Source organism: Macrobrachium rosenbergii, chromosome 10 (genome assembly GCF_040412425.1).
Source record: "Macrobrachium rosenbergii isolate ZJJX-2024 chromosome 10, ASM4041242v1, whole genome shotgun sequence".
Taxonomy (NCBI): Eukaryota; Metazoa; Arthropoda; class Malacostraca; order Decapoda; family Palaemonidae; genus Macrobrachium; species Macrobrachium rosenbergii.
The window spans coordinates 34,464,782-34,477,105 of NC_089750.1; the positions used below are offsets into that span (position 1 = coordinate 34,464,782).

General features: G+C 45.7%; 1 protein-coding gene across 2 annotated transcripts in view; it reads right to left on the reverse strand.

Annotated features, from left to right (window-relative positions):
* sotv (exostosin glycosyltransferase sotv) overlaps positions 1–12,324 on the reverse strand; it is a 546,319-nt gene that overhangs the window by 384,247 nt on the left and 149,748 nt on the right. The gene's annotated exons all lie outside the window — the stretch shown is intronic.

Sequence of the window (12,324 nt, forward strand, 5' to 3'; positions counted from 1 at the left end):
GCTTTAAATATACATTAGTGGTAACACTAAAAGAACTAAAAAATAAATCCATTACTCAAAAATGAATCTATTACTCACAGTAGTCAAGATGCAAAAATATTAAATATTAAAAAAATATTACAAACATTACATAGATACATTAAGTACATACACATTACTTTAACTAACACCAAGTAAATTTAAAGGCTGCAGGTAGATTCGAACTGCAACTTTAATAAGCAGAGCAGTGGTTAAATGGTGGCTAAGGAATCCTTCAGTAGCAGTAACCTTCATGCAACCCTACTGAAACTTTCTATTTCACTGATTTGTGACCAAGGTCTGTGTGCCAGTCAAAAAGGAAATTGAAGAAGCTCGATACATAAAATTAGTAGGTTTGTAATTGTAAAATACTGTATAAAAATACATTTTCAATTTTTTTTGTTCTACTAGTACTGAATGACTGACTTAACAAGCCAGTAGGGTTATAAAATTCAGAATCAGTTAATCACCTGTCAACAATATTATTGATCCCAAAAACGTACAAATTGGAGAGGAGTTCAAAAGTTAATGCACAAGAACTTACATAAAAGATGAAAACACTAAAACCAATCAACTCCCCAAATGACAACCACAGAGCACTACCCAACAATATTCTTAAAAACACCGAAATGTTTCACAAAGCACCAATTACACACATACTGTACTACCTAACAACTCCTAAACTTGCTAAGTTCACCCCTGCACTGCTGTTGGTTCTTACAATAACTTCCAGGTTTTTAACCTATTTTTACATTTCCAACCTGACAGGTGAAGCAGTCGACCCCCAATTTTTTGGGGGGGATAGGTTCCAGAACCCAACGTGGAAATGCAAAATTCCCTCTAAAAATGCTTATACAGTAACTGCCAAATACCCTGTACCCCTTAAACTAAAATGCTCATAACTGCCTATTTTCACAGTTCATGGCTAATTTAATACAGGCAGCCCCCGGTTAACGGCAGGCTCAGTTAAGCGAAAATCGTGCTTTTCAGCACTGATAAGCCCTGAAAATCGCTGAAAAGGCGCCGATTTTCGGTGATCATCACACCCTCAGAACGGAACTGCCGCCGATAACCGGGGGCTGCCTGCAGCAGGGTTCCATTTCCGAGGGTGTGATGATAAAAAATTTAAGTATATCTTAGTTTTACCAGACCACTGAGCTGATTAACAGCTCTCCTAGGGCTGGCCCGAAGGATTAGGCTTATTTTACGTGGCTAAGAACCAATTGGTTACCTAGCAACAGGACCTACAGCTTATTGTGGAATCCGAACCACATTATAGCGAGAAATGAATTTCTATCACCAGAAATAAATTCCTCTAACTCTTCATCAGCCGGCCGGGAAATTGAACTCTGGCCCATCGAGTGACAGTCCGTGGGTGTGATGATAACCGAAAATCGCAGCTAACCAAAAATATGCAATTTCAGTGCTTTTTCGGCAGTTATCAGCGCCGATTTTCGGTTATTGGCGCCTCTGTTAGGTATGTATGGGCGCCAATACCAAATTATCGGTGCCAATAAGCGGAAATCGGTGATTTTCGGCGCCGAAAATTGCCGATTTTCATCGCTAGACGAGCCCCATAAAACCAGATCGCTCTTAACCGAGCCCGCCTTTAACGGGGGATTACCTGTAGTTCAAACAAATATATACCTTAAATTATCATACTACAACAATTTACAGGCAGTCCCCAGTTAACGGCGGGCTCGGTTAAGAGCGACCCGGTTTTATGGCGTGTCTAGCAATGAAAATTGGCAATTTTCGGCGCCAAAAATCACCGATTTCCGCTTATCGGCGCCTATACATACCTAACATAGGCGCTGATAACCAAAAATCGGCACTTTTCAGCACTGATAACTCCCGAAAATCGCAGAAAAAGCGGCAAAAATCGCCGATTTTCGGTTATCATAACGCCCTCAGAAATGGAACCCCGCCGATAACCAGGGACTGCCTGTAATATCATTTCAAACAAAAATACACCCAAACCCATCATCCCAAAACACCCAGTTATCTTACATTACCCTTCTACAACTGTTACTCTTAAGTGTATACACCCTTGAAACGCTAACTTCCTGTTTTAACAGTCTATCGCCCAACTTGACAGTTCAAACAAAAACATACTTCAAACTATCATCCCAAAACACCCTGATATCATTTCAAAGTCATCTTACAACATTATGTACCCGCCTACAACTGTTACTCTCAAGTACTCCCTACAATTCAGACAAGCACATTTTCTTTTCTCTACGTGACTCTGCGCATCGTCTACTATACTGCGATAATTCTTTGTTAGGCGAGTTGGTAGAGCTGTGGACTAGCATTCGCTAGGCTGGAGTTCAAGTCTCCGGCCGGCTGATGAAGAGTTAGAGGAATTGATTTCTGGTGATAGAATTCATTTCTCGCTATACTGTAATGTGGTTCAGATTCCACAGTAAGCTGTAGGTCTAATCCTTCGGGCCAGCCCTAGGAGAGCTGTTAATCAGCTCAGTGGTCTGGTAAAACTAAGGTATACTTTTTTTTCTGCGCATAATGCACTGATATTTTGTTGTGTTGTAAGATGATTTTGAAATGATATTTACTGTACAGTATGAATTTTAGGATAATACTAACTGTATAGAGCATATCTAAAATACAGTTGACCCCTGGTATTCGTGGGGGATGAGTACTACACCCCCGCGAATAGCTAAAATCCGTGAATTCTTGACACCGCTCTAAAAATGCTTACAAGTGCCTATTTTGATAGTTCAAACACCAAAAAAAAAAACCTCTAAAAATGCTCATACCCGAGTATTTTAATAGTTTTATCATAAAAAATGCATTCTGTCAAGAAAATATTATGAAAATACAGTAATTAGTGAATATTTTTTTAAGAAAAATACCGCGAATAGGCTAATTTTCCGAGAATACTGTAATGTGTATACTGTACATGTTCCGCAGAAAAATCTGTGAATAGGTCAGGCTGGGAATCTGGAACCGCGAGTAGGCGGGAGTTCACTGTGCGTGGGTAGTTTAGAGCGACGGGACATGTTCCTCCAAACAGAATGCTAGGTTTGTTACGTCATGTTAGTATTTTTGTGATTATGTGCAAATACATTTTATGATAAAAAAATCATTTAGTACAGTAAGTACTTGGTTTACATCGTACTCGACCTAGCCGTTTTGTGGTTAGTCCTAACCATCTCCCATAAATTTATTAAAAAATTCTTGTTCCATCTCTCTCTCTCAGTATACATATCCTTTAATGGAAAAATACAGCAAAATATCAATAAAATGTTATTTCTGGGTTCGACCTGTGTCATCCGGTGAAATTGGTTCCATCAAGTACATTTCTAGGTATAAGAATTGCTAAATATACCAGTTACTACCCCCAGTTCGCTCATCTAAAATAGATGTCGGTATACACAAAGGGTGAGTGTTGCCACTGCCACAGGCCTCTGCCCTGTAGAGATCTCCAATCTCAAAATCCCGGAAAGTGAGGGGCCGTCGTATATCCAACGCCCATCACCCAGCCAACCAACACCTCAGCCGCCATCTTAGCCACATTCCATCTTAGCACGCTTGTAAACATTGCCGTGTTTTTCCCTTGTGCTGCTATTTTGCGAATTTTGCACTTACATCACGTCTTCCGTCCAGGAATTTTCTTCTCCTAAGTTGAGTACCATCTCCTTTTGGTTTTTTCTTATAGAGGCTTCTTATTTGACCTTTAATTTAGTAATTACGAGGTTAAATAACATGGTGCGGTCGTCCGCGGTCGCTTCGCCTCGGCCATATTGGACCCTCAGTCTTCGTATGGTTTTAGCAGTGAGATTCTGCTTGTTTTTTACACTGTTATATATTTTATATATATTTTTAGATATTTCTACCTTTTCAGGGAGTTCTTTTTGGCGAATTACCCTTTCGCTGGTAGGGGGTGAGGTGCCCGTATCATGACTGATCTAGGCTAGTATTGGAGGCTTCCCCCTCCCGCCTTTCTGATCATAAATATTCCTTTTCCCTGGGCCCCTTCCTCTGACAGCGAGCGGGTACATTCTCCAAGATGGTACTGTTATGCTCATGATCTTTCCTGATGTGTACGGTGGATGACATGTAAATTTTTGGATTAAAAATTTTTATGATTCAGCGTTAGGGTCGGCCATTTTACGTATCACCCGCGTTCAACATGTCACGAGTTGTTTGGCCTTCTCTACAGCACGAGTCTTTTATATATTATAAATTTCTGTGCATATATATTTATATGTTTTTATATTTCACACATCATTTGGTTAACTTTTATTTAGTACTTTAAGTCAGGTAGTTTCTTTGATGGGTATTCTGGCCTAGCCCTCTCGTCCGCAGTCGGAGGGCTAGGCTAGTTAGGTTAGGCGCCTTTCATGACACTCATGCTTCCTAGCTCCCCCGACCAGGTCGTTTTGAGGCTTGGAGGGGTGTTGGATGGTTGAGGGAGTTCCTCATTCTCTTGGCCTGCCTGACCATGCCGTCATGTTTTTGGAGGGTGTTATTAGGCTTGTGGCGCCCCCCCCACTGTTTTAGCCTACCTGACCAGACCGATTGGTTTTTGGAAGGTAAGGTTAGAATAGTGAGGGTCTCCTCATTTCTTAGCCCCCCACCTGACCAGGCTGTCGGCGTTGGAGGGTGTGGCCAGACTTTGCGTGGATTTCCCCTCTCCCCCCCCTTCCATACCTCTGTTAGCCTTCTTACCCAAGTAAAAAAATTTTGACGTTAGGGGGTGGTCTGGGATTGAAGGTTGCACTGTCTTTTTCATGTTGTTAGCCTAGCCCTTCCTTACCCATTCTTTAGCATTTGGCGGGTGTCCCTAGTTTCTCCCTGCGCGAGGGACGTCGGTCTCTACGACCGGCACCCCGTGGGGAGTTTCTGTAGGTGTCCAGGGGGTGTTTCCCACCCATCTGGCCACCGCTATTCGGTCCCCTCCACTTTGCTATTCCTTCCCTATTCCTTAGCATTTGGCGTGTGGCCTTGACTTCTCCCCGCGCGAGGGACGTCGATCACTTATGACCGGCACCCCGTGGGGAGTTTCGGTCGGCGTCCAGATAGTGTTACCCACCTATCTGGCCTCCGCCTTTCGGTTTCCGCCATTCTACTAGTGTTTCGTTTGTTCGCTTTCCTCAGTGTTAGCTGGAGCATTGAACACAGGTCCAGGGACACTATCTTGACTTCCGCTAGGTTCATTCTCTGCCGGGTTTGTCAGGTCTCCCGTTGTTCTTGTACATGTTACCACTCCGGTGGGTATGGTTTTCGGTTGGTTGGCGCTTTCCACTACCTGTTCTCCGCCACAGGCGTTGAGAGTTGAGCCAGTTTTGAGAACTCCTCTCCGCCTCCTCCGCCGCTACCATAGGTATGAGGTAACGAGATTTCCGAGGCAATCAGAGCGGAGTATCATAACCAGCATATCTCATATCTTTACCATACCGCTGCCGGACTCTTTCCGGCGGTGTTTATTTAACTATACTATAATCATATTATAATTGTTGTATGATGCATGATCCTAGGTTAAGGTGTACTGTTACCGCCGGACCTGCTCCGGCGGTCCTTAACTTAATGTTATTCATGTATTGTATATTATCTTTATTCTGCCGGAGTTATCTCCGGCGGGATTCGGATTGACTGTAAGCATGCTCCATCACCCATATTAGGTTAAGGTATCTTATCTCTGTCGGACCTACTCCGGCGAGCCTTAACTAGCATACTCATGTATCATCTGTCCACTTACAGTTGGTACGCTGTCAGGAGCCTGGGTGTACGGCGGTCCTCCAGCAACCCTGTGGCCATGTGGTGTGTCGCTCCCACTCCGGCTGCGCGGTTCGCGTCGGAGACCTGATCATCTGGCACCCAGACGGCTGTGAGGTGTGCTACGCTCTGTACGAGCAGGTGTTGGATGAGTCGGTAAGCTTCAAGTCCGCTAACCTTTAGTCTCCTTTTGACTTCATTGCTTATATTGATAGATATGGCGGTTGGAGATTGTTTTAGTAAGCCTTTCTTTTCTTTCAGTCCGACCGTAGTTCCCGCGACTCTTTGCTGTCGACCCTGAAGATCTGGGTCAGCGGGTTTGGGAGGAACGTCGCGTCGGGGAAGCCTTACATCTTGTCAGAGGAGATTTGTAATCTCCTCTACCCCGCCGCCCGGATCTCAGCCGCAGTTCCGGCGGAAGTAGCCGCCCCTTTGATTGAGCAGATCCGGGAGGAGACGCAACCCTTCCAAGAAGACAACCTGTGCGGAGAGGTGGCGGAAGAGGTGGCGGCCATCAACATCAACCTTGCGCCTATGAGTGTCGATCCGGACCACCAGGTAGATGGTAGGGGGGGAAAGTGAGGCAGGGGGAGCGAGTGTTCCTAGTTCCCTTTTCAATTCTCCTTCTTCCTCTTCTTCCTTTCAAGGTTTCCCGAAATCTTCTTACCTTGAGGACAGATCGAGGTCTACTGTCCCCAAGGTGAAAACCTTGAAAACGAAGGGCTTATCTAAGTCCTCTAGGCCTCAAAGGTCTAATCCTGCAGCTCCCTCGAGGTCGTCACGGGCTCTTAGCCCAGTGGCGTCTACTAGTAAGGCTGCTCCCCCTACCAAGGGCTCGAGATCCAGGGTGGTTAAGGTGAGTCCCCCTCAACCTAACTTTGACCCTGAGGCCTTTGCAGAGCTTCTCATGCAGAAATTCGACAAGAAGGTCGAAGCTAGGATGAATGACCTTTCCTCTCAGCTCGCTTCGGGCTTAAAGTCTTCAGACGATTCTTGGAAGTCTTCAGCCGAGAGGATGCAAACCCAGGAGAACTTGCTCTCCGAGTTTATGCGCTCCGGAGTGGCGGCACAGACGTACGCTGTTCCGGATGCCTCAAGTCTTCCTCCCTTTGATAAGGGAAATCCTTGGCGTCTGGCTCTTCATGCTCCTCGGCATGAAGATACTCTCACCACTGAGGGCTTGGGTACACGCAGGTTGGAAGAACTGGAGTTCTTTCCACCCGACCTGGTGCCTCCCTACCCAGGCTACGCCAGGCTCACAGAGGAAGCCTGGATCAGATCAGACAAGGTCCCGAAGGAGACAGTCATCTTCCCTAGGGACCAAGCCCAATCCGCCTTGATGCGCACTCTCACGGAGTGGGAGGCGGAAAATACTAAGCTTACCCCCTTCAAGGGGACTTTCACTATGTTCTCGGTAGGTGATGCTGTCCCTACCCCCTGCAAGACTAAGGTAGCACTGCTGACTAGTCAGGCAGGCATCGAGGGTAAGCCGCTACCTCAACTCCGGGAGACAGATCCCACTTCTCTTTGTCTTCCCCGGAGATTAGGAATTTTGGTTGGGAGCTCCGGCCACGTTCACGGTGGGCAAACTCGACCCCGAGTGCGCTTCATTCCTCTTCAGTGAACAGCTTCCCAAGATTCCGGAGGCTCTTCTAAAAGCGGAATTCGAAGCCAGGTGCAGGTTGAGTCGCTCCCTGCATTCCTTGTGTCTGACGGAGGCAACGGCTGTGACCTACACCGAAGAACCTCTCTTCCAGGTCCTAACCAAATCCCTGTTGGCGGGATTCCAGGCGGACCTGTACGACTTTATAGTGGCGAGGATGAATTGCCGGAAGCACATCTTTGCAGACGCCACCATAAGGCATGAACCCAATAGGCTCATGAGGAGCTCTATTTGGGGTGCCAATATCTTTCCCGAAGATGAAGTTAACAGTGTCCTGGCGGAGGCAACCAAGGCAAATCAAAGCCTCCGCTCCCGCTGGGGTCTCCCCTTCAAAAGGAAGGCCACCGAGTCCGCCGGACCTCAAGCCCAATCAGGGAAAAGGTTCAGGAGGTACAAAAGACCTCACACCCAGACTATGCTGCAGGCTGTACCGGTCTCCCAGGTCGGTCAGCCTTCAACTTCAAAGGCCCAGTCTCAGCAACAGTTTGTGCTGATGCAGCCGGCTCAGCATACCCTTGCTTCTCCAACCTTCGTGACATCCCCGGCTTTCAACGCTTCGTTTGAAAGCCAGGGGGCGTTTCGAGGCTTTAATAGGAACGCGAGGGGAAGCAGAGCCAGAGCCTCCTTCAGAGGTAGGTCTGCATCACGTTCCCTCTCTCGAGGGAGAGGAGGCCAAGGTAGTAGAGGAGGTAAGCCCTCTCCCGCCCAATGAGTCTCCTCAGGTAGGCGGGAGGTTGTATCTCTTTCGGGACTGATGGACCTTCAGTCCGTGGGCCCACAGCATAGTCTCCAAAGGTCTGGGATGGAGCTGGAGCAGAGGTCCTCCTCCGCTAGTCAGATTCCATCAGTCCCCATCCAAAGCCCTCCTGGACTTTGTAAAGGACCTGCTTCAAAAGAGGGCTATAAAGAAAGTGAGACACCTGAAATTTCAAGGCAGACTGTTCAGCGTTCAAGAAAGGCTCCAGTCAGCAAAGAGTAATCCTAGACTTGTCTCTGTCTCAATCTATACATTCAATGCGACAAATTTCAGATGCTTACAATCCCGCAGGTGCGGACCCTACTTCCCTGTATAGCCGTCACCACCTCTATAGATCTTTCAGACGCCTATTATCACGCCCTGGTTAGAAATTTCTCTCCTTACCTAGGATTCAGACTAGGAAACAAGCTTACTCATTCAGAGTCATGCCATTTGGGCTCAACATAGCGCCCAGAATCTTCACCAAACTGGCAGAAACAGTAGTCCAGCAATTGCGGTCCCAGGGGATCATGTTAGCCGCATACCTAGACGATTGGATAATTTGGGCATCCAACGCCGGGGAATGTCGGAGAGCAACAGCCATAGTGATCAACTTCCTGGAATCCCTAGGCTTTCAAATAAACAGGGAGAAATCCAGCCTAGTTCCGGAGGCTCGATTTCAGTGGCTAGGAATCCAATGGGATCTGGACTCACACAAACTGTCTCTTCCACCAGCCAAAAGGAGGGAAATAGCCAAAGTCACCGGGCAGTTCCTCAAAAACAGGAAAGCCTCTCGTCGTACCCAGGAAAGAGTCCTAGGTTCTCTTCAGTTCGCATCTGTAACAGACCTGCTTCTGAAAGCCAAACTGAAAGACATAAACAGAGTGTGGCGGAGACGAGCCAACAACAGATTCAGAGACAAGGTGTCCCTAATTCCGCTGGTGTTGAGGAAAAGACTTCGACCATGGTCAACAGTCAAGAGTTTGTCAAGGTCAGTACCCCTCCAATTTCCTCCTCCATCGTTGGTGATCCACACGGATGCTTCCCTGAGCGGGTGGGGAGGATATTCCCAACAGAAAAAAGTTCAAGGAACATGGTCCACTATGTTCCGCCAGTTCCATATCAACATTCTCAAAGCAATGGCAGTATTTCTAACTCTGAAAAAACTACGTCCATCCAGACAGATTCATATCAGACTGGTACTGGACAGCGCAGTAGTAGTGCATTGTATAAACAGGGGGGGCTCCAAGTCGAGCCGGATCAATCAAGTGATGATAGCAATTTTCTCCCTAGCAAGAAAACACCGTTGGCATTTGTCAGCTACCCATCTGGCAGGTGTCCGGAATGTCATTGCGGATTCTCTGTCCAGGACAACTCTGCTGGAGTCAGAATGGTCTCTGGACAAAACATCATTCGAGTGGATTTGCCGTCAGGTACCAGGTCTCCAGGTAGATCTGTTTGCCACAGAGAGCAACCACAAACTTCCATGTTACGTTGCTCCCAATCTGGACCCTCTTGCTCACTCCACAGATGCGATGTCAATAGATTGGAACATGTGGCAGAAAATCTATCTGTTTCCACCAATAAACCTGTTGATGAAAGTTTTGCACAAGCTCAGGTCATTCAAATGTCAAGTGGCCCTGGTGGCACCCAACTGGCCGAAGAGCAGTTGGTTTCCTCTTCTTCTAGAGTTGAAACTCCGGTGTATACAAATCCCCAGGCCAAAGTTGACACAAATAGTACAAACTCGGACTGTGTCAGCTTCCTCCAGAATTCTAAATGCCCTGGCTTTATGGACTTCATGAAATTCGCAGCTCAGAGAGATGCTAATATTGATCCTATTAATACTCTGTTCTTAGAATCAGACAAAAGGGACTCTACTCTCAGACAATATGATTCAGCAGTTAAAAAGTTAGCATTATTCCTGAAAGAATCTGAAGCTAAAGTGATGACCACGAATCTTGCAATCTCGTTCTTCAGGTCATTATTTGAAAAAGGACTGGCCTCTAGTACTATTACTACAGCCAAGTCGGCTTTAAAAAAGATATTTTTACATGGTTTCAATATTAACTTAACGGACTCATATTTTTCATCAATCCCTAGAGCATGCGCTCGTTTGAGACCAGCAACCCGTCCCCACACGGTTTCCTGGTTCTTAAATGACGTACTAAAATTAGCATCGGGCACTGATAATGAACAGTGTTCATATTTGAGTCTGTTAAGGAAAACGTTATTCTTAATTAGCCTAGCTTCAGGTGCCAGAATTTCTGAACTGTCCGCTCTCTCTAGAGAACCGAATCATGTTGATTTCCTCCCATCAGGAGAAGTTCTGCTATCCCCGGATCTCAAGTTTTTAGCTAAGAATGAAGATCCACAAGATAGATGGTCCCCTTGGAAGGTTATCCCCCTTCCACAGGATCTGTCATTATGTCCAATCACTACTTTAAAGGCTTATTTAGACAGAACTTCTAATATAATGTCTGGCCCTCTTTTTGTCAGGGAAAAGGGAGGAACCCTTTCCTTAAAGGTCATCAGGCAACAAAAGGGATTTTGACAAAGGAAAAATCTATTTCTGGGGGAAGACCTGTGTCACCCGGTGAAATTACCATCTAGCACATATTTCTAGGTAAATTTATTGCTAAACATACCAGAGAAAAGCTAAATGCAATGCTGGGGTTACTACCCCCAGTGCGAGCTCCATAAAATGGAGTCATATATAGGAAAGGGTGAGTGTTGTCACTACCACAGGCCTCTGCCCTGTAGATATCCAATCTCAAAATCCCCAAAAGCGATGTGCCGTTACAAAGCCTGCACCAGCTCCCCGAATACCAACAACTCAGCCGCCATATTGGCATTCCAGGTTAGCACCCCCCCAAGCTTGGTATTTTACCCAGGGGGGGAACAGGAGGAATAGCGGTGGGTCACCGGGTGACACAGGTCTTCCCCCAGAAATAGATTTTTTCCTTTGTCAAAATCCCTTTTCTGGGCTTTGACCTGTGTCACCCAGTGAAATCATAGCAGAGAATTAAACATACCAGCTTGGTGAAGCTCTTGAAAACTACTGTGATGGAGAGAAATAAAACTATGATTAAAACTGAGTTTTAATTACCCAAGCAGAAAAATCTCTATTAAAAAACATGAGAACAACAAGTCAGGGGAACCATACCCCAAAGCAAACATGTTATACAGTAATTTAGAACATGATTATAAATAACTTAATCACTAACAAAAAGGGACAACAGACAATATGTAACATGGTCAGGAGTCAGGCTGTGAAGCATGCCTGACCCAAGGAAGACGGTAAGGGGAGTAAACGAGGCAGGTAGGCGAGAGGGAGAGTGACAGAATAGTTAGGAATGCGAAGTGTGATCACCAGAGGAAGGGACAATGCTTCCTGCCGCCACAGTGGAAAATTTTAGGGCCTCTAGAGATTTGAGGTAGTGGCGTTTGAACACTGAAGGTGATTTCCAACCCATATATTTTTTGAGATCGTCAAAATTCATATAATGGAAATAATTAGTGGAGGTGGCCACCGCCCTGATATCATGAACCTTTGGAACTGAATCTGGGTTAGCTTGTTTAATAAAGTACAAGATTTGTTGTCTGATGGCCTTCAAAGAAATAGTTCCTCCACCTTCCCTAACAAAAAGAGGGCCTGATGTTGTATTAGAGGTTCTGTCTAAATAAGCCTTTAAAGCAGTGACTGAACATAATGACAGGTCTTGTGGAAGGGGGATAACCTTCCAAGGGGACCACCTATCTTGTGGATCTTCATTCTTAGCAAGAAACTTGAGATCCGGGGCTAACAGAACTTCTCCTGACGGGAGGAAATCGAAATGGTTCGGTTCTCTAGAGAGAGCGGACAGCTCAGAAATTCTGGCACCTGAGGCTAAGCTGATTAAGAATAATGTCTTCCTTAACAGACTTAAGAATGAACATTTCTGATTATCAGTATCTGATGCTAATTTAAGAACGTCATTTAAGAACGAGGAAACCGTGTGTGGGCGGGTTGCTGGTCTCAAACGAGCGCATGCTCTAGGAATTGATGAAAAATATGAGTCTGTTAAGTTAATATTATAGCCATGTAAAAATATCTTTTTTAAAGCTGATTTGGCTGTAGTAATAGTACTAGAGGCTAGACCTTTTTCAAATAATGACCTGAAGAACG